Raw genomic sequence first — 24,816 nt, 5'->3', positions numbered from 1 at the left:
TAGTTTACTTGTTACAGTAAAAGTCTTAATGTGAAATATTGTTATGTCATCCTTTCAGCTATTAACTGGAAGTTCAAATGTCTTTTTAAAAGTTTTGGTCTCGAAGGGGATTGTAACACTTTCAACTCAAATGGGAAAGGTCATTAACCTGAAATGTTAATACAATTCCTCTCTCCATAGATGTTACGTGACGTGCTGAATATTTCTGGCATGTTTGTATTTATTTCAGGATTCCAACAACTGCAATATTTTGCCTTTGTAGAAAGATAAATCTAATGACTCAAACACATGCATATGCAATACTTAAATGGATACTGGTCAACAGAATAAAACTATCCAATATTATGCGATTATGCCAGGGTGATTGATTTGTTTTTATAACATTTGTGACAACAAAAGCCATAAGTTAGGAAATAGTTGTTGCTGAATTACAACGAAACACATTGATTGGGCAGCACATCAAGTTATAACATTATTGTGTCACATAGATTTGCATATAAGCTGGAACGACATAAAAGTTTCCTTTCCCTCTCTGTAAAAAAATGACAAACATATACAAATTACTGTTTTTGTCTCCACAACAGTGATTTTCTCTCATCACTGCAGGGTAATTGTTTCAAACTAACTATTTGGGACTTATAATTTTACGGTGATAAAGGTTTTGCTGTGAAGTGTAAAACATATCAATTTACTTGGTTTAATTTTTACAGATAATATGTTGTAAACATATAGAAGCAGACAAACATCAATAATTATACACATGGAATGAAAGGGACAGTATAACAACATGGATACAAAATTGGCTGATTGACGGGAAGCAAAGAGTAGTGGTGAATGGCTGTGTTTCAGAATGGAGGAAGGTTTAGAGTTCTTCAGGGTCAATTGTTAGGTGTTAGGTGCTCTTTTTGACATATTAATATTGGTGTACAGGGCACAATTTCAAAGTCCGCAGATGACACAAAACTTGGAAGTATTGTGAGCTATGAATAGGATAGTATTAAACTTCAAAAGGACACATATAGGTTGGTGGGATGGGTGGACAAGTGGCAGATGTAATTTACTGCAGAGAAGTGTGAAGTGGTCCACTTTGGTAGGAAGAACAGGGAGAGGCAATCTAAAATAAAGGGTACAATTCTAAAGGGGAATAAAAATACTTACAATTACATGGCACCTTTCATGAATTTGATACATTCCAAAGCGCTTTACAATCAATTAAGTCCTTCTGTAATGTTGCCACCAACCCAAGTACAATAAAAAAATTTCTCACCAAGATATCTTCATTACTTTCCTCCGTTAGTCTGTGCACTAACTGTCTCCTCATCCTTGGTGATTTTAATCTCCATCTTAATTCATCATGCTCTGGATTCAATGCCCTCCTATCATCCCTTAATCTCTCCCTCCATGTAATCTCCCAATTTTCATTTATGGCCAGCCCTTTTACCTTGTTATCTCATTTGGTCTTGCTACTCCCATGTTATCAACCATCAATAAGGCCATCTCTGATCACCACTTTCTTGTACTGCTCTCCACCACCAGCCCCTTTCAATTCTACTTCTATATTTGCCCCTGGTGAAAGGAAAAACTCTCACAATTCACTTACAACTGCACTTTCAAAATGTCAGTCCTTTGGTCCTCCATTCACTGACATGTATTTCTGCAGCTACCGACCTGCTCAACTACCATACCCTCACCTCCACTTTTGATGCCCATGTCCCCATTACTTTCCTCTCAATCTGACCATTTCCATAGTACAGCACTCACCTCCACTGCCTTAAGTTCAAGGGATGCAGACTTCAATGGATATGGCTAACAACTAAAAACAAAAAACCTGCGGATGCTGGAAATCCAAAACAAAAACAGAATTACCTGGAAAAACTCAGCAGGTCTGGCAGCATCGGCGGAGAAGAAAAGAGTTGACGTTTCGAGACCTCATGACCCTTCGACAGAACTTGCGTTCGAGTCCAAGAAAGAGTTGAAATATAAGCTGGTTTAAGGTGTGTGTGTGGGGGGCGGAGAGATAGAGAGACAAAGAGGTGGAGGGGGGGGGTGGGGGTGTGTGGTTGTAGGGACAAACAAGCAGTGATAGAAGCAGATCATCAAAAGATGTCAACGACAATAGTACAATAGAACACATAGGTGTTAAAATTAAAGTTGGTGACATTATCTAAACGAATGTGCTAATTAAGAATGGATGGTAGGGCACTCAAGGTATAGCTCTAGTGGGGTTTTTTTTATATATATATAATGGAAATAGGTGGGAAAAGGAAAATCTTTATAATTTATTGGAAAAAAAAAGGGGAAGGGGGAAACAGAAAGGGGGTGGGGATGGGGGAGGGAGCTTACGACCTAAAGTTGTTGAATTCAATATTCAGTCCAGAAGGCTGTAAAGTCCCTAGTCGGAAGATGAGGTGTTGTTCCTCCAGTTTGCGTTGGGCTTCACTGGAACAATGCAGCAAGCCAAGGACAGACATGTGGGCAAGAGAGCAGGGTGGAGTGTTGAAATGGCAAGCGACAGGGAGGTTTGGGTCATTCTTGCGGACAGACCGCAGGTGTTCTGCAAAGCGGTCGCCCAGTTTACGTTTGGTCTCTCCAATGTAGAGGAGACCACATTGGGAGCAACGGATGCAGTAGACTAAGTTGGGGGAAATGCAAGTGAAATGCTGCTTCACTTGAAGGGAGTGTTTGGGTCCTTGGACGGTGAGGAGAGAGGAAGTGAAGGGGCAGGTATTGCATTTTTTGCGTGGGCATGGGGTGGTGCCATAGGAGGGGGTTGAGGAGTAGGGGGTGATGGAGGAGTGGACCAGGGTGTCCCGGAGGGAGCGATCCCTACGGAATGCCGATAAGGGGGGTGAAGGGAAGATGTGTTTGGTGGTGGCATCATGCTGGAGTTGGCGGAAATGGCGGAGGATGATCCTTTGAATGCGGAGGCTGGTGAGGTGATAAGTGAGGACAAGGGGGACCCTATCATGTTTCTGGGAGGGAGGAGAAGGCATGAGGGCGGATGCGCGGGAGATGGGCCGGACACGGTTGAAGGCCCTGTCAACGACCGTGGGTGGAAAACCTCGGTTAAGGAAGAAGGAGGACATGTCAGAGGAACTGTTTTTGAATGTAGCATCACCGGAACAGATGCGACGGAGGCGAAGGAATTGAGAGAATGGGATGGAGTCCTTACAGGAAGCAGGGTGTGAGGAGCTGTAGTCGAGATAGCTGTGGGAGTCGGTGGGTTTGTAATGGATATTGGTGGACAGTCTATCACCAGAGATTGAGACAGAGAGGTCAAGGAAGGGAAGGGAAGTGTCAGAGATGGACCACGTGAAAATGATGGAGGGGTGGAGATTGGAAGCAAAATTAATAAATTTTTCCAAGTCCCGACGAGAGCATGAAGCGGCACCGAAGTAATCATCGATGTACCGGAGAAAGAGTTGTGGAAGGGGGCCGGAGTAGGACTGCAACAAGGAATGTTCCACATACCCCATAAAGAGACAGGCATAGCTGGGGCCCATGCGGGTACCCATAGCCACACCTTTTATTTGAAGGAAGTGAGAGGAGTTGAAGGAGAAATTGTTCAGTGTGAGAACAAGTTCAGCCAGACGGAGGAGAGTAGTGGTGGATGGGGATTGTTCGGGCCTCTGTTCGAGGAAAAAGCTAAGGGCCCTCAGACCATCCTGGTGGGGGATGGAGGTGTAGAGGGATTGGACGTCCATGGTGAAGAGGAAGCGGTTGGGGCCAGGGAACTGGAAATTGTTGATGTGACGTAAGGTGTCAGAGGAATCACGGATGTAGGTGGGAAGGGACTGGACAAGGGGAGAGAGAAGGGAGTCAAGATAACGAGAAATGAGTTCTGTGGGGCAGGAGCAAGCTGAGACGATCGGTCTACCGGGGCAGTTCTGTTTGTGGATTTTGGGTAGGAGATAGAAGCGGGCCGTCCGAGGTTGGGCGACTATCAGGTTGGAAGCTGTGGGAGGGAGATCCCCAGAGGAGATGAGGTCAGTGACAGTCCTGGAAACAATGGCTTGATGTTCAGTGGTGGGGTCATGGTCCAGGGAGAGGTAGGAGGAAGTGTCTGCGAGTTGACGCTCAGCCTCCGCGAGGTAGAGGTCAATGCGCCAGACAACAACAGCACCACCCTTGTCAGCGGGTTTGATGACAATGTCAGGGTTGGACCTGAGAGAATGGAGTGCAGTAAGTTCAGAGAGAGACAGGTTAGAATGGGTGAGAGGAGCAGAGAAATTGAGACGACTAATGCCGCGCCGACAGTTCTCAATGAAAAGATCGAGAGAAGGTAAGAATCCAGAGGGAGGGGTCCAGGTGGAGGGAGAATATTGGAGATGGGTAAAAGGATCCGTTGAACTGGGAGAGGACTCCTGCCCAAAGAAGTGAGCCCGGAGACGAAGACGGTGGAAGAAGAATTCAGTATCATGCCGAGCCCGAAATTCATTGAGGTGAGGGCGTAAGGGTATGAAACTAAGTCCTTTGCTGAGCACTGAACGTTCAGCATCGGAGAGGGGAAGGTCAGGGGGTATAGTGAATACACGGCTGGGGTTGGGATTGGAAGAAAGGGTGGGGACGGAGGAACAGGCAGGGGTGGGGGGTCCTAGATGGGTGTTGGTGTCGATGAGTTGTTGTAGCTTGCGTTCCTTAGCACTTGAGAGAAAGAGAAAAAGTTTCTTGTTGAGGCGTCGGATGAGCCGAAGGATAAAATGAAACTGGGGGCACGCGCAGCTTTGAAAAAGGGTACGGCGGTGCTGCTGGAGGGAGAGGTCGAGTGTGTTCATATGGCGGCGCATGGCACTGAGTGTGGATTTCAGAATGTGACGGGAACAGCAGTCCGAGAAACGTTTTATGTCCCGGAGACACCTGTAATCCTGAGTGGGTTCGAAACATGAGGGGTGGAATTTCAGTTGAAATCCACGTGGGGTAAGTCGGAGACGGAGACAGTCACTGAGAAAGGAGATATGGCTGTGAAAGCGGGTTTTAGTAAACACCTTGTCAAACACTAGGAGGGAAATGGAAAGCAAAGAAGGTGAGCAAGACAACAGAGAGATACGGAAATCTTGTCGCAGAGAGGAACAGAACTTCTTCAAGGAGGTAGGCATTTCTTGAAGAGCAGTGGCAGTCAATTAAACACAGAGATAAAAACAAAAAACCTGCGGATGCTGGAAATCCAAAACAAAAACAGAATTACCTGGAAAAACTCAGCAGGTCTGGCAGCATCGGCGGAGAAGAAAAGAGTTGACGTTTCGAGACCTCATGACCCTTCGACAGAACTTGCGTTCGAGTCCAAGAAAGAGTTGAAATATAAGCTGGTTTAAGGTGTGTGTGTGGGGGGCGGAGAGATAGAGAGACAAAGAGGTGGAGGGGGGGGGTGGGGGTGTGTGGTTGTAGGGACAAACAAGCAGTGATAGAAGCAGATCATCAAAAGATGTCAACGACAATAGTACAATAGAACACATAGGTGTTAAAATTAAAGTTGGTGACATTATCTAAACGAATGTGCTAATTAAGAATGGATGGTAGGGCACTCAAGGTATAGCTCTAGTGGGTTTTTTTTATATATATATAATGGAAATAGGTGGGAAAAGGAAAATCTTTATAATTTATTGGAAAAAAAAAGGGGGAAGGGGGAAACAGAAAGGGGGTGGGGATGGGGGAGGGAGCTTACGACCTAAAGTTGTTGAATTCAATATTCAGTCCAGAAGGCTGTAAAGTCCCTAACACCCAAACACTCCTTTCAAGTGAAGCAGCATTTCACTTGCATTTCCCCCAACTTAGTCTACTGCATCCGTTGCTCCCAATGTGGTCTCCTCTACATTGGAGAGACCAAACGTAAACTGGGCGACCGCTTTGCAGAACACCTGCGGTCTGTCCGCAAGAATGACCCAAACCTCCCTGTCGCTTGCCATTTCAACACTCCACCCTGCTCTCTTGCCCACATGTCTGTCCTTGGCTTGCTGCATTGTTCCAGTGAAGCCCAACGCAAACTGGAGGAACAAAACCTCATCGTCCGACTAGGGACTTTACAGCCTTCTGGACTGAATATTGAATTCAACAACTTTAGGTCGTAAGCTCCCTCCCCCATCCCCACCCCCTTTCTGTTTCCCCCTTCCCCTTTTTTTTTCCAATAAATTATAAAGATTTTCCTTTTCCCACCTATTTCCATTATATATATATAAAAAAAACCCACTAGAGCTATACCTTGAGTGCCCTACCATCCATTCTTAATTAGCACATTCGTTTAGATAATGTCACCAACTTTAATTTTAACACCTATGTGTTCTATTGTACTATTGTCGTTGACATCTTTTGATAATCTGCTTCTATCACTGCTTGTTTGTCCCTACAACCACACACCCCCACCCCCCCCTCCACCTCTTTGTCTCTCTATCTCTCCGCCCCCCACACACACACCTTAAACCAGCTTATATTTCAACTCTTTCTTGGACTCGAACGCAAGTTCTGTCGAAGGGTCATGAGGACTCAAAACGTCAACTCTTTTCTTCTCCGCCGATGCTGCCAGACCTGCTGAGTTTTTCCAGGTAATTCTGTTTTTGTTATGGCTAACAACTAGTTTAGCCATTCATCATCAAATCTGTCTGGACCATGTAAAAAAAAACCTCATCCTGCTCTTGTCTACCAAAACTACTCACTATTCCAGGATCATCCTAGAACACAAAGATAATTCCTGGTTTCTTTTCTCTATTGCAAACAACTTTCTTAAATCCCTCTCCCATATCTTTTCCACACTCCTCTCCAACAAGAGCTTTGTCCCGAAGATAGAGGCCATCTGATCAGTTGCTTCTGCCATTTCCCTCCTCTCACCTAACCCAATGAACCAAATTTCCTCGAAGGTTCCCCCAGCCCTAAACTTGCAAGTTTCTCAACTTTTCTTCTTATTTGTCCTCATGCCTTCTGAGCTCATCTTGTCCATGAGACCCACCTCCTGCTCTCTTGACCCTACTCCCACTAAACTTACCAACCCAACTGCCCTTCCTGACTTCCATGCTAGCTGATATTGTTAATTGTTTTCTCTCCTCCGGTAGTATCCCCCTCCTTCAAATCTGCTGTCATCACACTTACTCTCAGAAAACAAACATTGACCACTCCATTCCTGTAAACTACCAACCCCCTTTTTCTTTCCAAAGTCCTTGAACTTGTTGTGGAGGCCCAAATCCATACCTATCTTTTGCTAGAACTCCCTGTTTGAATCCCTCCAATCAAGTTTCCGTTCCTGCCATAGCACAGAAATGGCTTTTATCAGAGTCAAAACTTATATCCTGTGTGACTGTGAGAGAAGATAGCTATTCTTCCTTGTCTTTCTCAGCCTTTCTGCAGCCTTGGCACAGTTGATCACATCAAAGAAGTGGCACTGAGGAGAACACTGGATGAGACTGCATTCGCAGATTTAATTCTTATTTATCTTAATGAAACCAGAGAGTTACTTGCAATGGATTCTTGCTCCCGCACCGTTACTCCTTATGTCCCAGATTGATACTTACTCCTCTACATGTTGCCGCTTGGCAGCATCATCCAAATGCAGTGTCAGTCAACAACCAACTCTACCTCACTGCCACCTCTCTTGATGCCTCCATTGTTCTTAAATTGTTACACATTGGGCTTGGTCCTATCCTCCGGAATACCTTCCATATACCTCTCCACCTCACTTTCCCCCTTTAAGAAGCTCCTTAAAACCTACCTCTCTGACCAAGCTTTTGGTCATCTGCCCACTGCCCAAATCGCCTTATGTGGCACGGTGTCAAATCTTGTTGGATAATGCATCCGTGAGGCGCGTGGGGACGTTTTAAAATCACAGTAAAGACGCTACATGAATGCAAGTCGTTGCAGCTTTATTGCATCCCACCGTAACCCAGGACATAATCCATCACCAACTTGAAGTTCCCCCACCCCCTGCATGTTAAGTTAACATGTTAAAAAAGGAAAATGCACTTTATGACGAAAGGGATAAATCAGCAAGCAGCACATGAGAAACCGGGCAATGATAGGAGCTGGCCGCGCACCGGGCTTGGCCTGAAAAGCCGAAGCCAGGCCAAGCTGCCCCACCCACACCCCCGGCGAGGCGGGTGGCCCCAAGCACCGAATGCGAACCCCGGGCACCAACAACACCACCACCGCCTCCGGGCGCAGCGGGGCGGGCGGGGGGGGGGGTCATTTCTAAAGGTGAGGAGGACGTGGTTATTTAATTTTTTTTAAAAAAAGCATCAATAGATAAATACCTGAGCTCCGACTCCAGCTCCCGCTTCCCGTGTGTGTGGGTGTGTGTACGTGTGCGTGGCGCCTCCTTTAAAAAGAGGTGGCATCCCGCCCGGCGGAAACCCATTGGGATCCCCACACAGGAACGGGGAAACAAAATAAAACAAGCATTAAACCCACCATAGAACAAGATATTCCCCGAAGGCATCGCCTCATCTTTTAATCCAGATCCCCCCACCCCTCAAACCCTCTAAAGATGCAAAAACGGAACTAAACCTGGATCCTCGTGATGGCGGTGCATAGATTCTTCCTCCCCCCACTCCCCCTTTAGGGTATTTCAGAGGGAAAACGAATCTATGCCGAGGCATTTCTAGAATTTTATTTTTGCAAAAAGAGGAAAGGGGGAGGGGGTAGGGAATGCAAATACAAAAAAAAATTTGTAAATGTCCTGTGTTGCCAGGGAGCAGAATGAGGTGACTAGCGACCGGAAATTAGCCCGCAGCCTTCGCCACCACGAAGGAGCTCTCCTTAGCAACGGAAGTGCCGGCGAGCCTGGGGGCGGGGGCGGGGGGGGGCGGGACCTCTAGAAGCTGATCGACGGCGGGGCCGACCAATCGGAAAGCGCGAGCTGACGCGGCTCTTGGGGGGTGCCCCCTCCAACAGGCTGGCGGGGGCTGTGAGCGGCTCTTGGTTGGTTGGTTGGTTGGTGGGCGGAGGCGGGACTTCCGCTGGGAAGCCGCTTGTCTTGATCCCTCCCCACCTCCCCCCCCGCCCCCCCCCCCCCCCCCCCCCCCTCCCCCCTTATTCCGCCCGCCCTCTCTCCCTCCCTCCCTTCTACGAGCTTCGGGCTTTGAGCTCTGGCTGTTGTTGGGGCTGGTGCCTGAGAGGAAGGGAAAAAAAAAATTGGAGGAGTTTTATTTAAATTTAAATCGACTCTTACTTCACCCGCCTCCCTCCTTCCCTCCCTTCCCCCCCCCTTAGATTGGAGTAGGCGGCTGCGTATAAAATAGCCGAGCTTCGCAAGAGGTGGAAGGGAAAACGAACGAGGAGGGGGAAAAAGAAAGAATAGGCGCCTTGGAGGGAATTTAAAAGAGAGAGAGAGAGAGAAAAAAACACTAATAATAAAAGAAAGGAGAAGAAGAGAATTAGAAAGTTCCTCTTTCAGGCATTCTCGGTGAAAACGCTTCAGCGGCGGATCCATTCCTCAAATATTTCCTTTTTTTGTCTTTTTTAATACAGCTTTTTTTTTGGTGGGGGGGTGGTTTTATAATTTTGGTCCAGGTGCAAGAAGTATTTGCTCCTCTGGGGGTAGAAAGTGCAGGGGTTTTTTGTTTTGGTTTTGTTGGGGGGGGGGGTTCCGTTGTTTTTGCCTTTGAATTATAGTTCAGTGATTAAAGTTTCTCGAAGATTTGCTTTCTTCCCCCCCCCCCCCCCCCCCCCCGGTCAAAACTAACCGAGATTTTAATTTTTTTGTTTTGGGCTTGTTTCTTTCTCTTCCCCGCCGCCGGCCCGAAGAAAGTCAATTTTCCCAAGCGCGCCTGCCGCTTTCTCCCCTGGGTTATTTGTTGCTGCCGGACTTGGCAGGGTTGGGGGGGGGGGGGGTGCAAAAGGGAGGCTTTTAAACCTACAACAAATTAAACAACAATACCGATGTGGAGGAGAAGAAGTGAGGGACGAAGAGGTCCTGTGCTTTTTGAATGCTAAAGAGGGCGCACAATCCAAACTGTGACCATTGCATTTTTTTCCCTCTCTTTCCTGTTTCTGCCTTCAGCAAGAGATGGAGCCCTGGGACTGAGGACTTGAAACTTTAAACATTACCGAGGCTCTTCATTGCACGCACTCTAGCCTGGGTCCCTTTTTCATCTTGGAATTGTTTTTTTTAACTTTATCTTGGGAATTAATTTTGATTAGGTGAGTAAATTGAATGTGTGTGTCTTGATATTAGTCTATTTGCAAGGAGCTCTTCTCTGGGGGGAAACTCGGATTGTTTTTAATACAGTAGTAGTTCGATCAGATTTGGTAAAATCTGCTCGTTTGTTATGCTGATTGGCTTTTAGAGGCAGAAATAGTAGAATACAATGAAAGCCCAATGTGTGGTTCATTACTGGAGTCGATTGATTTGCAGAGGGGCCTCTTTTGTCCCTGCAACTGATCTTATTTGAAATTTAAATGTTGGTTTTCTTTAGTTGACTTCAAAATCGCAGCTCAGGAGATCATAAAATTATGTGCGCTATGAATTATACCTGTAAGCCAGTTCTCTCTCTCTCACCCTTTCGGTTCGAAAGTGATTTAGGTTTACAGCGAGAAGAAATGTTTGCTTAGGTTACAGTCTCATTGTTGTACAGCAGATACGATATCGTCGATTCTGGACACATTGCGATCAGTTATAAATATGGGAAACGCAAACATGTTTTCGAAAATTAATTTGTCAGAAAAATAGGCAATTCTGTCTAGGGACGCATTTTCACACTAGAAATTTAGGTGCTAAAAGATTACTTAGTCTAAAACTGGGGCTTAAAATTTACTTTGTGATATTGAGTCAATTAAGCGTATATGTGAATCTTGTTTTACATGTAACCGTGGGGTTTCGTTGATTGCTTCACTGGTTAGAATAGAAATCAGCAAGCTTGCTCTCTTCAAACAGATGCGAAAGCCTACAGTGCAAAATTAGCAGAGATTAAAATGACTTTGATGACTAGCTTCGTGATAATTTTACTATCCAGTTAGGTCACTAGATTTTATTGTGATAGGCTGTTAGTATTTGGTGACATTGAACATAGGTGACGACGATATTTTGTGATAAAAGACTATAGGAAGATTGGTGCTCATCAAACTTGCACTCAACTTTGACATTCTGGTGGGAATATGGCTTTACAAAAAGTGTGCATTTCGAGACCATTATTATTGGACGATTTTATTTTGGACCTGATGGACTCATTTGCCAAAAAGTGGGCTTTAATGCCTGATCTAAATTCAAACTTCACCATTGGGTGGGTGGGTGGGTGGGGTGTATTTGAGCCTCCAGTAAGAAAACGCTAGTTAAAATAACTCTGAGCTCTTTGTCAGCTCATTTATAAAATGTCCTAATGTCTAGCAGGTTCTTAGACAATTATACAAAAGTTATAATCAGTATTGTGTGGCATCAAGTGTGTGTGCCAAAATACTTCAGTGAAAACTGGTCTGGGACCTGCATGTTGCCAACAGCAAGAGTTTGTCGGTAGACTTTTCCCATTACCAAGTGTGTTATTTATACAAGGTTCTAATTTGTAAGTAGATTTTAATTATACAAGAATGTTATTTCCGGCTTGATTCCTTAAATGAGTACAGTGACTTTTTTTTAAGGAGCTATAAAGCAAAATCTTTCTATGTGCTTTGATAAGAATGCTCAATGGGTTTTGTAAGGTTATTCAGTATTGTAAATCTCCTTCCAGCATTTTCCTTAAGGAAATGAATGACTGAATATTTTGAATTATACAGCTGTTGTTTTAAACCTGTTGCAAGCATTCAGAATCCTGAATGATATTGTTTACTTCTTTTGGCACACAGCATCTTACTGGAAAGGAATCCTCAACCCTTTCAGTTTATCTTCAAGTCAAGGAACCTTGTCATGAAGTTTCCTGCCCAGTCTAAAATTAGGATGCCTTGGTTCAGCTTGCTGAACTGTCTTGGATTAAATAAAGTTTGCATTATATACGTATTGGTTTTACCAACCTCCAATTTGGAGACATAGGAACTGGGAATCAGCAGAAGTAGTTAGACAATTATTTATTAACTTCAGAGTCATAATTAGCACCATTTAAACTTAAGCCTCGTAGCCTAGAGTTTCTGCAAGGTTGTGCTGTTTTTGAGTGCAATTCTGCCAAACTAGCATGCACGATTTTGGAATTTCAAGCGGAAATTACATTCGGCACAAATTGAGTTTTCGTGATCTTTGTGCTAGCTTAACAAAAATTATGCACAATATGCCCTACTGCCAAAACTGGCCATGCCAGTTGAATTAATCACTCTTGTAAATTTCTGCTACTTGTGGCCACCTGTGAACCTTTGAGCGGCTCCTAACATACTTCCGCCAAAAATGTTTTAATGAACGGTATTAAAGTTTTTGAATATATTACTTTAAATTTACTAAGAAACTGACTGCAGCAAATAACCAACAAATATAGCTTTTTAAGGTTACTTCCAAGTGTTGGACCTGACACTGATTAAGATGCTTATACTGCACCTGTAGTACTTAATCTTTATGAAGGGAGGTGAAATTTTAAGATACCTCATCCAGGTATAGTTAGCAGGACATAAAGTGAATTTGCCCTTGAGCAGAGAACCTAAGAGGAACAGATAACGTCACTACATTTTTTGTGCTAAAATATACTTTATTCATAAAATATCCAAAAGATCATTACAGAGATTGCAATGATATTCACATTTTCTACATGGTGCATTCAGGTGCTTCAATACAATTTTGATGCATGTAATATTTACTATATACACTCAATGTGAGGCATACAGCCCAAGGGATCCTATACAGTTTCCAGCCCCTCAGTGTACAATGGCTGAAGGGCCTTAGAGAGTGACCTTTCCCCATTGCACCTCTGTGGCGGCTGTCCCAAGCTTTAATGTCTTGGACCTAGGAATGTGTCAGACTGCAATACTAGGTCATGGACAACTCTTTGCACTGGAATCCAGGTTTTGGGCATACCACAGAACGTCTTTCACTGAGTTGATGATCCTACAGCTGCAGTTGATGGTTGTCTTGGTGTGTCCCCCTGTGAAAAGCCCGTTGAGCGCAGAGTCCTGCATCACAGAACTGCTCATGATGAACTTTGACAAAAGCCGCTGCATCTCTTGCAAAACCTTCTTTGCAAATGCACATTTCAGAAGGAGGCGAACAACGGTCTCTGCCCCACCATAGCCAACTTGAGTGCAACATGCAATGGGGCGAGACTCTGCACTTCAAGTGAACCAGGGGAGGTGAGATATTCGGCTAAACCCCACACTGCCTAAAGACAAATCATGTACATCCTGGAAAAATTGACTATCAGTAAATAGTTCCTAACCTGTCCAAAGACTGTTGTTAGTTTGTCAGCTATCTAAGTAGTCAGCCTGAAATAAGTAGTCAGGCAGTTAGTTATTACTGGTATGCTGGTGATCACTTTACTCTGATGCAATTGAACTGTGGTTATGAACTCTGTTACTCATTTTGTTAGTTAATTCTATCTCCAAGTTATTTGTACACCTAGGCCTGGAGTTTCCACTTGGAGTATGATAGGTGATCTGCGTGCAAATTGCACCCAGTGTAAATTAGTTGTGAGAAACCTGTTTTTGGAAAATTTGAAGAACATTGAATTTTGGACTTTCTCCTTCCTGAGTTATTTTTAAAAGTCTGCAAGATTATTTTGGGGCTGTGAATATGCCGTTCTTCAAGAAACCACTGGTCGATAGGTAGATTCCAGCAGGGAAGACCTGGAGAGGGAAGAGATACTTTGTATATCTAAGTTAACAAAGAACTGCTGTTGCCAGACTAAATACTCTTGCTGATTGGTTAAAAACACCTGGCCTGAGACAAGTATTCTCTAAACATATTCTTTAAAACTCTGTGTGCGCGCGCCTTGGAGCAGGCTGCGAGAAGACGTCCCTGTGCCCCACCTCTGTGTTACATGCGGTCTGGAGTGAGTTAAACTTTTCTCACTAATGTCTCATCAGAATAACTCCTCTGTTTTTGAAAGCCTGCAAAGTTGTGATAAGAGTCATCAAGGACAGTTTCACCAAAAATCTATCTGAAAGAACTTACAGATCTGTTGTGACCAGAATTCTGTTAGGTCAATGGCATCGAGATCTTTTTGAATTTTATCCTTTTAAAAGAAATGTTCCCAAACTCCAGCTTCTGCAGAGGCCTGCTTTTGTTTTGTCCTGTTTTATTTGTGTATGTGTGTATATGGGTTCAAATATTTTTTTTTTAAAAAGGGGAGAAAAAATCAGTACACTTCTAAACTACAACTTGTGTTAACCAATTTATTAACTTGTTTTACGCCTTTTTATGCTGGGAATAACAGTGTCAAAGCTAAACAATTTGCCAGTTTTGTGGTTGAATTAAACATTTAAACTATTGTTGCGAGATGTGGAGAAGTGCGGCTAGAATTGACAGCACCCTCCTCCTGCCCATAACATAGTTTGAAGAATATTTTTCCCTCAAGCTTCCATTCAAACTCACTTGTATATCAGAATGTAAAATGTGCCCTGAATCAGTACAGTCAAGTAGAATTTTAAAAGTTCCTTTATGTTCAAGATTGCTAATTTGGTACAATTTGGTCAATACAACCTTACAAGATATCTGTGCTCCTCCAATTCTGGACTGTTGCAAAACTCCCTTTTTGATTGCTGCAGCACTGGTAGCTGTGCTTTCAGTTGCCAAGGAACTAAACCCTGGAATTCACTCCTTAAATTCCTCATTCTTCCTTTTAAGAGGCTCCTTAAAACATACTACCTTGACCAAACATTTGCTCATGTCCCCCAAGATCTTGGGTGGCTTGGTGTCAAATAGTGTTTGATAAAGCTAATATGACACGCCTTAGGACATTTCACTGTTCAAGGCCCTGTAAAATTGCAAGTTATTGTTGAAAATAGGTTATCACAAAAACAGAAACAGCAGATTAACTTTTTTGAGTACTGAATGTCTTTGTCTTTTGGAATTTGTATATTTGTTAACTGCCAAAAATGATTTATTTTACAGATGTCTTAAATCTCACCCATCTTGATAAAAATAAGTATTACACTGCTTTACAGGATGATGTTCAAAGGTCAGGATCTTGATATATTGTTGGATAGTGTTATATAGTGTAGGACAGGAAATCTGTGTACTGAGTTAGACATTCACCTTCCTTGAACACACACTATTTATTTTTAATAAAAGCAAAATACTCTGGATGCTGGAGATCTGAAATAAAAAGTGTTTGAAAAGTCAGCAGGTATGGCAGCATCTGTGGAGAGAGAAACCGAGTTAACCTTTGCTGTCCAACATGACTCCTTTGGAGCCCCATATTTCGAGGAAGAGTCACTTTGGACTCAACGTTAACTCTGTTTCTCTTTCAACAGATGCTGCTGGACCTATTCGTTTTTGGATTTTCTTAATTAAAGCTTGAAATTTAAAATTATCCCTTTGTTGTGTAGATTATATATTGGTATTATTTAGACTGTGGTAGCCTCTGAGCCCATAAATTTTCTTTGGGGGGAAAAAGAAAATAAATGGTTACTGGTTCCCTTGCTTTCCCAACTCTTCTGTGATTCTCAGGCTGTTTTTCATTCCCTTTCAATTTGTTTCTCCATCTATTACTGAATCTCACCAATCCTTGTTCTGTGACTTTCAAATCTCAGCCAATGCCTCTTCTGTGCAATTTGCGTATGGAAATCACCGTAGCTACTTGTTTTATTGTAAACTGGAATATTGTCATCTAAAAAGAAAAGAACATTAATTTGCAAAACACTTTTCATGTCTTCACACTATCCCAAGGCGCTTAACAGCTCATGAATTTGTTGTATAGTTGCATATTTAGTTTTCTAAGGGTGCATGCATACATCATCTTTAGCATTGTTGCAGAGTGGTTCCTGCTTTACAGTGATGTTGAAGATGTGAACCATGTCCAAGATAGATCAATCTAGCCTCCCGATGCAACCATTGTTTTCCAATTAATTAAACTGTTTCCATGGATGTATTGCTAATTGAAGGGTTAATTTATCTATTACATTGCAAAATCCCCTAAGAAGAGGCGATGGTGTAGTGGTATTGTCGCTGGACTAGCAATCCAGAGACCCAGGCTAATGCTCTGGGGACCTGGGTTCGATTACTGCCACGGCAGATAGTGGAATTTTAATTCAATGAAAATCTGGAATTAAAAATCTAATGATGACCATGAAACCATTGTTGATTGTATTCACAAGCCTACTCCTGTCTTACTCACTAATGTCCTTTAGGGAAGTATATCTGCCGCCTGGGCCTGGCCTACATTTGACTCCAGGCTCTTAAATGCCCTCTGAACAAGGGCAATTAGGGATGGGCAATAAAAGTTGGCCTAGCCAGTGACACCCCAGTCACACAATATTGAGCACTATGCATTCCATTGGTCTGAGGCTAGCAGCTTCAAGGGCAGCACCGTCCTTTTCAGCGTTGTCATTAGGATCATGCTTTTCATCTTGCATCTCCCAGATGCTTTAAAGGAATAGGCTAGTGAATGCAATAAGAATTTTTGACATTTATAATCCACCTGTTTTTGAGAGGGTTATTTGTAAATAAACTGGGATTTGAACAATGAAAGCAAGTGAGTTATCTAGAGTCTGTTCAGTGTTGTTTTTATTGTAGTTCAGCAACAAAGAATGCAGTCAGGTTACTTAGAGGTGGTTGGATTCCCCATTATATCCATTGGGACCATGCTATGTAGGAATTGTGCTGGGATAAAACATGAAAGATTATGAAAGTTGCTGATGAATAGCAAGTTCAGTGATACTTTAGATCATAAGAACTTTATAATTATTAACTAACTGTGGTGCAAACACATTTTAAATCAGCACCGATTGCTCCAGAGAAATTGTAAGCAGCCAAGTCCATGATGAGATTTTAAGTGAAGGTAATGTGCTTTTATCTGCAGAGGTTTCCATCTGTAGTAGGTTGCCAAAAGAAGTCAATGTTTGCACAATATTTCATAACGACACCTTACTCATTAATTGGTCTTTTATCCATATTAAGCTAGAATATGTACTCGAACTGTTGTAAGTGCAGCCTATTCATCATTGCTTTCACAATACCATAAAACGATAAAAGGCAACAGCACAGGAAGACACAAATTTGCCTGTTTTGTCTCCACCAGTTTTGTTATAATAATCCAGTACTAAGCCACTGCCTTGATCTGTTCAAAATTTAAAAAAATATTTACCCATGCTTTCTTTTAAAAATGCAATGCTGTTTCTTTTTGTGCATGTTTTAAATCATCAGCTTCACCAGATAAAATATTTTTCTTTATGCCATAGTTCTTCATTGTGGTTAAAAACTCCTATTAAATCTCTCAATCTTCCTCTTCTTCAGGAGAAATAATCTCATGATCTGGAGTCTCTTCAGAAATATGGTCTCTCATCCTGTGAGAACCTTTTCCTGTTGAACATTGAAGCTCTGAACAAACTGAGTTGCCATCAATTTCCCCAGTTGCTCTCCCATCTGCCTGAAACTTGATTCTTTTAGACTTTTCCAATCAGTTTTTCTATTCTCGCATTTCAATTTTAATCAGATATTGGCCTTTTACCTCTGGAACATGAGTGCATGTCCAGCTATACTGATGGGAATAAAGTCTCTACACACTGCTAGCTCAGTATCTTGTTGAAAATTAAATTCAGCAGTTTCGATCCAGGCCTGTTAAACATGGGACTACAGCACAAAACTGCCCCTAATTCAGCACTTGATGGGCAATCTCACCAGGATGGCTGGTGTGGGAAATGGCAAAACCACACTGATGTATTTCTGAGTACTTCTTGCAAGTTGAAGTGGATATAGTTTAAGCTAGAGTCAATGGAGCTTTGCCCTGTGCGTTAAAGCACAACAGCATTCTATCCCTACCTCAATTACAAAAATTGCGTTTTCTAAAATAAAAGTTCAATAGGCAGCTGTAATGGAAGTGATTAATTGTTCAAAATTGCAAAGGTTTCGGGGAAGAGGTATCTTAATCAATGATGCGAATAATTAATAAGCAGTCAAGAATTTTTTCAGTGCAGCAGGTAAAATGGTTGAATGATGCTTTGTTTGCTAATGCCCTCAGTATTAAAATGTGGTTTGATTTTACTGGCTTACATTTGGATTTTGGAATTATAAGTGAAGCCTTTTGAGTCAAATGCAGCAACTGGGTGAAAGTAACCAGTAAATGTTGCACTTTATGCCAAAGAGCTTGGATAACACCTTAAGAATTAATAAAAGAAACCCAAGAAAGGTTTCCGTGTGCTGAGCAGGACAGTAATTTGCTGTTGCAAAATCGCCAAGATGGCGCTGACCGATCAGGCAGGATAATTTATATTGACCAGAAACTATGGAAAATTGTACTACCAATAGATTATTACTTCATCAGGTTAGTTTCATATGTTACAGGTACAATACCTGAAATCTGGCAACCTGCGGACTGAGGCCGTGCTGGATTTCGGATATTGCTGGATTTTGGATTGGGCAGTGTGGGCCCTGAACATGTGGGTCAAACCGCGTGGGGTTGGGGCCAAGGGTTGCTTGGAGCATAGGATATAGTGATGCAGTGAAGTTGATAACACCATGCCAATGCAATGCTTAGCCAAACTGTCCAGGTAAATTGGTTTATTTTTTAAATTTTACTCAATGCACAGGACATAATAAAAAATGTCCAGTTTTTGGATAGCTGGATTTGAGACACTTTTACCTGTATACATTTTATTAAAGATACAAGTGTCTTTAAGTGCATGTTTTACATAATCTCCCTCACCACCTTCCAGTAGAATTTGGTCAGTCAACCTTATTACACATCAATAAAATATGTAGTGTTAACTATGATATCCTATTTAAATATTAACTGTGTAGTTTTCTGTCTTGACATGTTGGTTTTGAATGGTATTTAATTATTGGTTTAGGCTCTAAACGGTCCTGGAAAGGAGGGATGATGTGATGAAATTTCAGTTCAGAATCGAATATTGTCTCTCCTGGAAAAAATTATGGAAAATGTCCTGAGGATGAGTCTAATGGGAATCTATATGGAATACCCACTGCCTCTTCCATCATATTGCCTCATCTATATTGTGACCTCTGCAAAATGATTATTTTCCAACCAAAAAATAAACAGCATTGAATAGCATGAGGCAGGAGATGGATGTTATATAAATGATGTGGGAGACTGGCACTGCAGTGAGTTGAGTACTGTTTATGATGCTATGTCCAATCTCCTACCCAACGTGAAGTGGGTGACTGACCTTAACATCTCTCATACTGTACTCAATATCCATTTTATATATTTGTTGACTTTCTGCTGTCATAATTTGACACTAAATTCTATTTTAAATGAAACCATGATATAAATTTAACTCCTACGTGCACATTTTGACTTAGATTTCCTTGATAAAGTCACTGTGCAATTTACAAATATCTAAGTTTAAAGTATAGGAGATCACGTCTAGAAGATATGAAAGTTTTTGGAAAGAAGTAACTTGCATTTGTATAGCAATGATCATTATTGGTTGGTATTCTAAGCCAATACTACCCTGTATTTGAAAAATGAGCTTTTTAATATCTTGATATTAACTACTGAAAATGGAGATGTTTTATTACAATGAGGAACTATTCTGGCAAATATTGTATGCCAAGCAGGACACTGAAGCATTAATTGCACGAAGGAGTCCTTCCTTCAAAGTACATTTATATAATCAAATAGTGATCTAGTGCAAACGTACATTTATATAGGGCCTTTCACATCCATCTGATGCCCCAAAGAGCTTTACAGCCAATGACTTACTTTTCACATCATAAAATTTTATAACACACAAGGTGGCCATTTGGCCAGTTATGCCTGTATTGGTCCTTTGAAAGAGCTGTTCAGCTTTGTCCCATTCCCCAATGTTTTTCCCATATCTTTGTAAATTAACCTTATTTAAGTGCATGTGCACTTAAAAGTTTTAAAAGTTCCTGTGGAATTTACTTCCATCACTCTTTCCAGTAGTGTTCCAGACCTTAACCCTCTGTGTGAAGACGTTTCTCCTAGTTCTTTTAATAATTTTACTTCTAATCCTCTGGTTACTGGCAGAGAAAAGAGTTTCTCCCTAACCCCTCCCTCCAAGCCCCTTATAACTTGAAATACCTTTTATTTGGCCTCCCCTTAACCTTCTCTGCTTTAAGGGGAACAATCCCAGCTTCTCCAATTTCTCCACGTTACTGATCTCACTCATCCTTGATATCATTCTGGTAAGCATCCTCTGTACCTTTGCCAGAATTGTACACAGTACTCCAGCTGAGGCCTAACCAGAGGTTTAGTGGACTTACTTGATTTGTTTTTGTATTAAATGCCCCTACAAAGGTACATACCCTGTGTGTTTTCTTAACCATCTTATCAATTTGCCCTGTCACCTTTAAAAATTTGTGAATATTACACCTTGTTCAAAATAGCATTTTAGATTATACTGTCTCTCCTTGTTGTTTCTTACAAAATCTATAACTTCACATTTTAGGTGCATTAACTTTCATTTTCCATGCATCTGTCCTTTTTTTTAATCAGTCTGTTTATGCCTTATAACATTGTCATTTTTTTGTATTGCCTGCAGACTTAGAGATTGTACTCCTGTACCCAAGTGTTGTGCTGCTAGTGTTGATTGCAGGGGACCCCAAATGCATACTTTCCAGCCGGGAAAACATCTGGTCACCACCACTCTCTGCATCCTATCTTTTAGCCATTTTTGTATCCAGGTCACCACTGCCCCATTTACAGCATGTGCTTCTATTTTCCAAATAAATCTATTATGGATACTTTATGATAATGCCTTTTGAAAGTCCATACCCAATGTCGACCTTTACTAACTGCCTGTTAATTCATCATTTAACTCAGTTTAGTTGGATATGATTTGCCTTTTGCAAATTCATGTTGGGACTGTCCCTTATTAACCCTTGCTTCTCCATGTGAGAACTAATCTTATCCTTGACAATGGCCTCTCATAGTTTTCTCAACATTAATGTTAGATTGATTGGCCTGTACTTACTAAGTTTCTTTTTCTCCCCATTTTTGAATGACGTTATAAAATTTGCAATCCTCCAGTCCTCTGACCACTCTAAAGTTAATTTGAGGATTGAAAAATTATGGTCAAAGCTTCTGCTACTTTTCACCAACACTGCTTCCCCCTTCCCCTGTCCCAAGCCCAAGCTTCTTTCAGCAACCTAGGATGTGTTATCTGGACTGGGTGGCTTTGTGTTGCCAACCTTCCTTAGTCTCTTGTTTCTATTTTTATTCTGTTCAATGTCCCTACTCCATTCCTGCTCCTCATTGTAACATCAACTTGATCTTCTGTTTTTTGAAGCATTGCCTCTGTTATTTAAACAGCCAATTTTTGATTACGTCACTGCGGTTACATTTTTATTTCAATTTAAGAGATCACACTTGGTATGATGTTGATGAGATATCTTTGATTTATCAAAACTGTTAGAATTATCATGCAAGATGCAGTGCACAATAACACTCATTCTTTACTACTTTGCTGCTATTAGGAGTGACAATTTGTTTTTCTGCGTAGCTTTTCAAAACTGACAAATGCCTTTTTGATCCCTTCAGTTTTATTTAAACTTGTTGCACAATCATTATGGATAGAAAATAGTGTTCCAGACACTGGAGAGGGTTGGGTGCTGTGATGTTATTGTTATTGGCATCTCATTATAGTTTGGTTCCATCGGTGCTGGATAGTCACTGGCCATTATTTCTGTGTAAAACTAGATGCCCTGGGCTTTCCAGTCTGTTCATTATAAAACAGGAAGTGGGTTCCCTTGTCTCTGCTTGTTTTCTTTGTGTTATCTGTTTATTATTTCCAATTTTTTTTTCTTGGTTAGATTTAACAAATTCACTTTAGCAACTCTCAATTAAGAAACTGTACCCACAAGCTACTGAGTGAATGAATTGATCCGTTGGTGTCAAATCATCAAATAAGAAGTCAGAAAACAAACTGTGGATGAACAATTATTTGACTCCACATCACAATTATTGCTACGCCCCTGTATTTAAGAAAGGCTATACTGGCATTGGAGGCAGTTCAAAAGAGATTCACTAGGCTGATTCCTGGGATGAAAGGGTTGACTTATCAAGAATGGCTAAACAGACCTTTATTCTTTAGAATTTAGAAGGTTGAGGGATGATCTTATTGAAACCTACCAGATTCTGAGGGGCTTGACAGGGTAGATCTTGAGAAGATGTGTTTCCACTAATAGGGGAATCTCGAACTAGGGGGCATAGTTACAGAATAAGGGGACACTCATTTAAAACAAGATGCGAAGGAATTTCTTCTCTGAGGGTAGTGAATGTCTGGAATTCTCTACCCCAGAGAGTTGTGGAGGCTAGATCACTAAAAGTATTCAAAGAGGAGGTAGATCGATTTTTGAAATAATGGGGAATTGAGGGTTATGAGGAGCTGGCACAAAAGAGGAGCTGAGACCTGGAGCAGATAAGCCATGATCTTATTGAATGGGCGGACAGATTTGAGGGGCCGAATGGCCTACTTCTGCTAATTCTTATGTTTGTTCTTCAACTTAAATAATTAATAGATATAAGTAGTTGCAGATAGCAATTTTAAAAACATAACTGTTTCTGAACAAAATGAATTTTAGATGTTGTATAGTCAGTTCAGTGTATTGTGAAAATTGATGTAAATTGGTGAAATAGCCCCATTGGATGGATGGCCAGTCTAATAAATAAGACCCCATGTAATGGTGGTTAGTAATGTTTCCTGAGCTATATGACCATGTACAAGTAGATGGAATGGTAGTGATAGCTTCTGTAATATTAAGTCCCTTTCATAATGGGATTGTCTGTTCAGGCTGAGTCCATGTTGCACAGTTAGCTAGCTCAACTTTTACTATCCTTGACCTCTACAGCCAACATCTGCGATTAGTCCCATTTATCTCTGCTTATAACTGGCTGCTCTTCAGTCTGTGCGTTGTTCTAGTAAAGGTGTCCTTTTACATCTGCTAGGTAAAGATTACTACAAAAATGGACAAAGAGAACCTCCATCATGCAGACAAAAGAAAGCTTCTAACTGAATAAAGAGACTCGGTGAAGTGTACAAAGCAGCCTCTTGGATATTGTAATTTCAAAGAAAAATCCTTTCCATTCAGTTGATCAATCCGAGTGGCATGTGTCCAAAGGCTTTACTTCCTAACAGTCATCAAACAAGTTCCTTTTGAAAGACTCCTAAGTTTAATGAGGCATGGAAAGCTAGATATTTTGAGCTGTACGCTACTCCCTTAGTCCTCAGTACTTCCTTTAACATAGGCATATTTTCCAGCTAATATATAACATATCTTCCGCTATATCACTAATTAGAACATTAACATTCTTAACTGTGGCCATTATACTGCTGATGGTGGTAATCAGATATTGCTTCACAATTGAGCTTTTTGTTTTGAAATATGGATTCCAAGTGAGTTGAGGCGTGTTCTACTGTCTCTCCGAACTTAATGTGCTTCCTGAAGTTCTAGCACATCAAATAAAAGCCACAGCAAGTGTGTAATTTTGTCCTACACTGCTTTTTAAAAAAGAAATTGCTGAAAAAAGAGATGCTACTGAAGCTTTACATCTTGCATTCATCAGATCAGACACAATAGCCAAAAGTCAATGAGAGCAAGAATCTAAACTGCACAAGAAAAGGATGCTGATTGGTTGGCAAGTCAACTATGGTCAAGGTGTTGCCATGGAGAATGCATCAGGGAACTGTGGCTCCTCATGCTTTTGTTTAATTCAAAGAGGGCACGACACCTGGACATCTTCCTTTTGCCTGCAGAGAAGAGCTCCCTGTATATGAATATATGTAGCTTCTAGCAAGCGTAAGTGAGCCACATTTCAAACCCGACTGATAATCTTATATCGATTGTTAGTGTAAATCTTTGTACACTCCGGATTATTCAGCAAGTGCTATCCAATCATGGAATCTCATCTAATGTTAGATATTATGTTCTGAGTTTTGCAAGCACGGTCAGTACTCTGCCTATTGTGAACATCCAAAGGAAGGTGGTGTTTGATATTATCTGCCAATCATTGGGATGTATGGCCTACATACCTGGCATTGCACTAGCGCTGAAATTCATATACTGCATTACTCATTTCTGTGTAGGCAGAATGTCTTTTTTGGCTTAATGACAGCATTTGGTGAGTGGAAAATACCACTCATGTTGACCCAAGCCATTTGATCGCCATGTGAGCTTGACGCCGAAATAGTGTATCAGAGATCATGTGAGATCCTGTGAGATCATGGCTATCCCGATCAGATTATTGCTCGCTGTGTATCGCCTAAGGCTGCCACATTCAGATGTGAAAAGTACCCAGTCTACCTTAAATTATTCTTGAAGGGTAAGGTATCTCTAAATGTTGAGCAGTACGTGAAGCTAGCCGTTTCATGCTGCTACTGTGCAGTAGCAACATGAGATTTTTTTTTAATATGTTGGGTGAAGCGTTGCCATGGAGAAAGCAATGGGGTGTCTCGGTCACTCAGTCTACTTGCCAACCAATCAACATCCTTTTCTCCTGCAGTATAAATTGTTTTGATTGTTTGAAATTTGGCATTCTTGTGTTTGTCCTGATGAGTGCAAGACAAAAAGCTTTGGCAACATGTTTCTCTTTTCAGCAATATTCAATTCTGTTCCTCCTTCCTTGTCTTCTTCCAACTTGCCTTTCTATCTTCTTCACAGACGTTATTTGCTTCAGAATTTAACTTTTTCTTGAAAATAAATGATTATAGTTAAACTGGAGAGAATGTTTCTGTCGCTCTTGCTATTTGAGGTGTTAGCAATTAAAATTGCCCTGTCCTAGATGGTGGTAATTACTTTTGCAGTTTTAATCTCTCATCAAGGCACAGGTGAAATAATTAAATGTTTTTGTT

The 24,816-nt window shown here is 41.5% G+C and overlaps 1 protein-coding gene across 2 annotated transcripts in view; it reads left to right on the top strand.

Moving 5' to 3' along the window:
• Nucleotides 1-9,804: 9,804 nt before the first annotated feature.
• dipk2ab (divergent protein kinase domain 2Ab) overlaps nucleotides 9,805-24,816 on the top strand; it is a 240,686-nt gene continuing 225,674 nt past the window's right edge. For both annotated transcript variants that reach the window (XM_041175706.1, XM_041175698.1), the window contains exon 1: nucleotides 9,805-10,119. The gene's annotated coding sequence lies outside the window, so the exon portion shown is untranslated. The remainder of the gene's footprint in view (nucleotides 10,120-24,816) is intronic.

This window comes from Carcharodon carcharias, chromosome 2 (assembly GCF_017639515.1).
Source record: "Carcharodon carcharias isolate sCarCar2 chromosome 2, sCarCar2.pri, whole genome shotgun sequence".
Taxonomy (NCBI): Eukaryota; Metazoa; Chordata; class Chondrichthyes; order Lamniformes; family Lamnidae; genus Carcharodon; species Carcharodon carcharias.
Note: the sequence above shows the minus strand (reverse complement) of the source record. Positions and strands in the feature narration are given on the sequence as shown.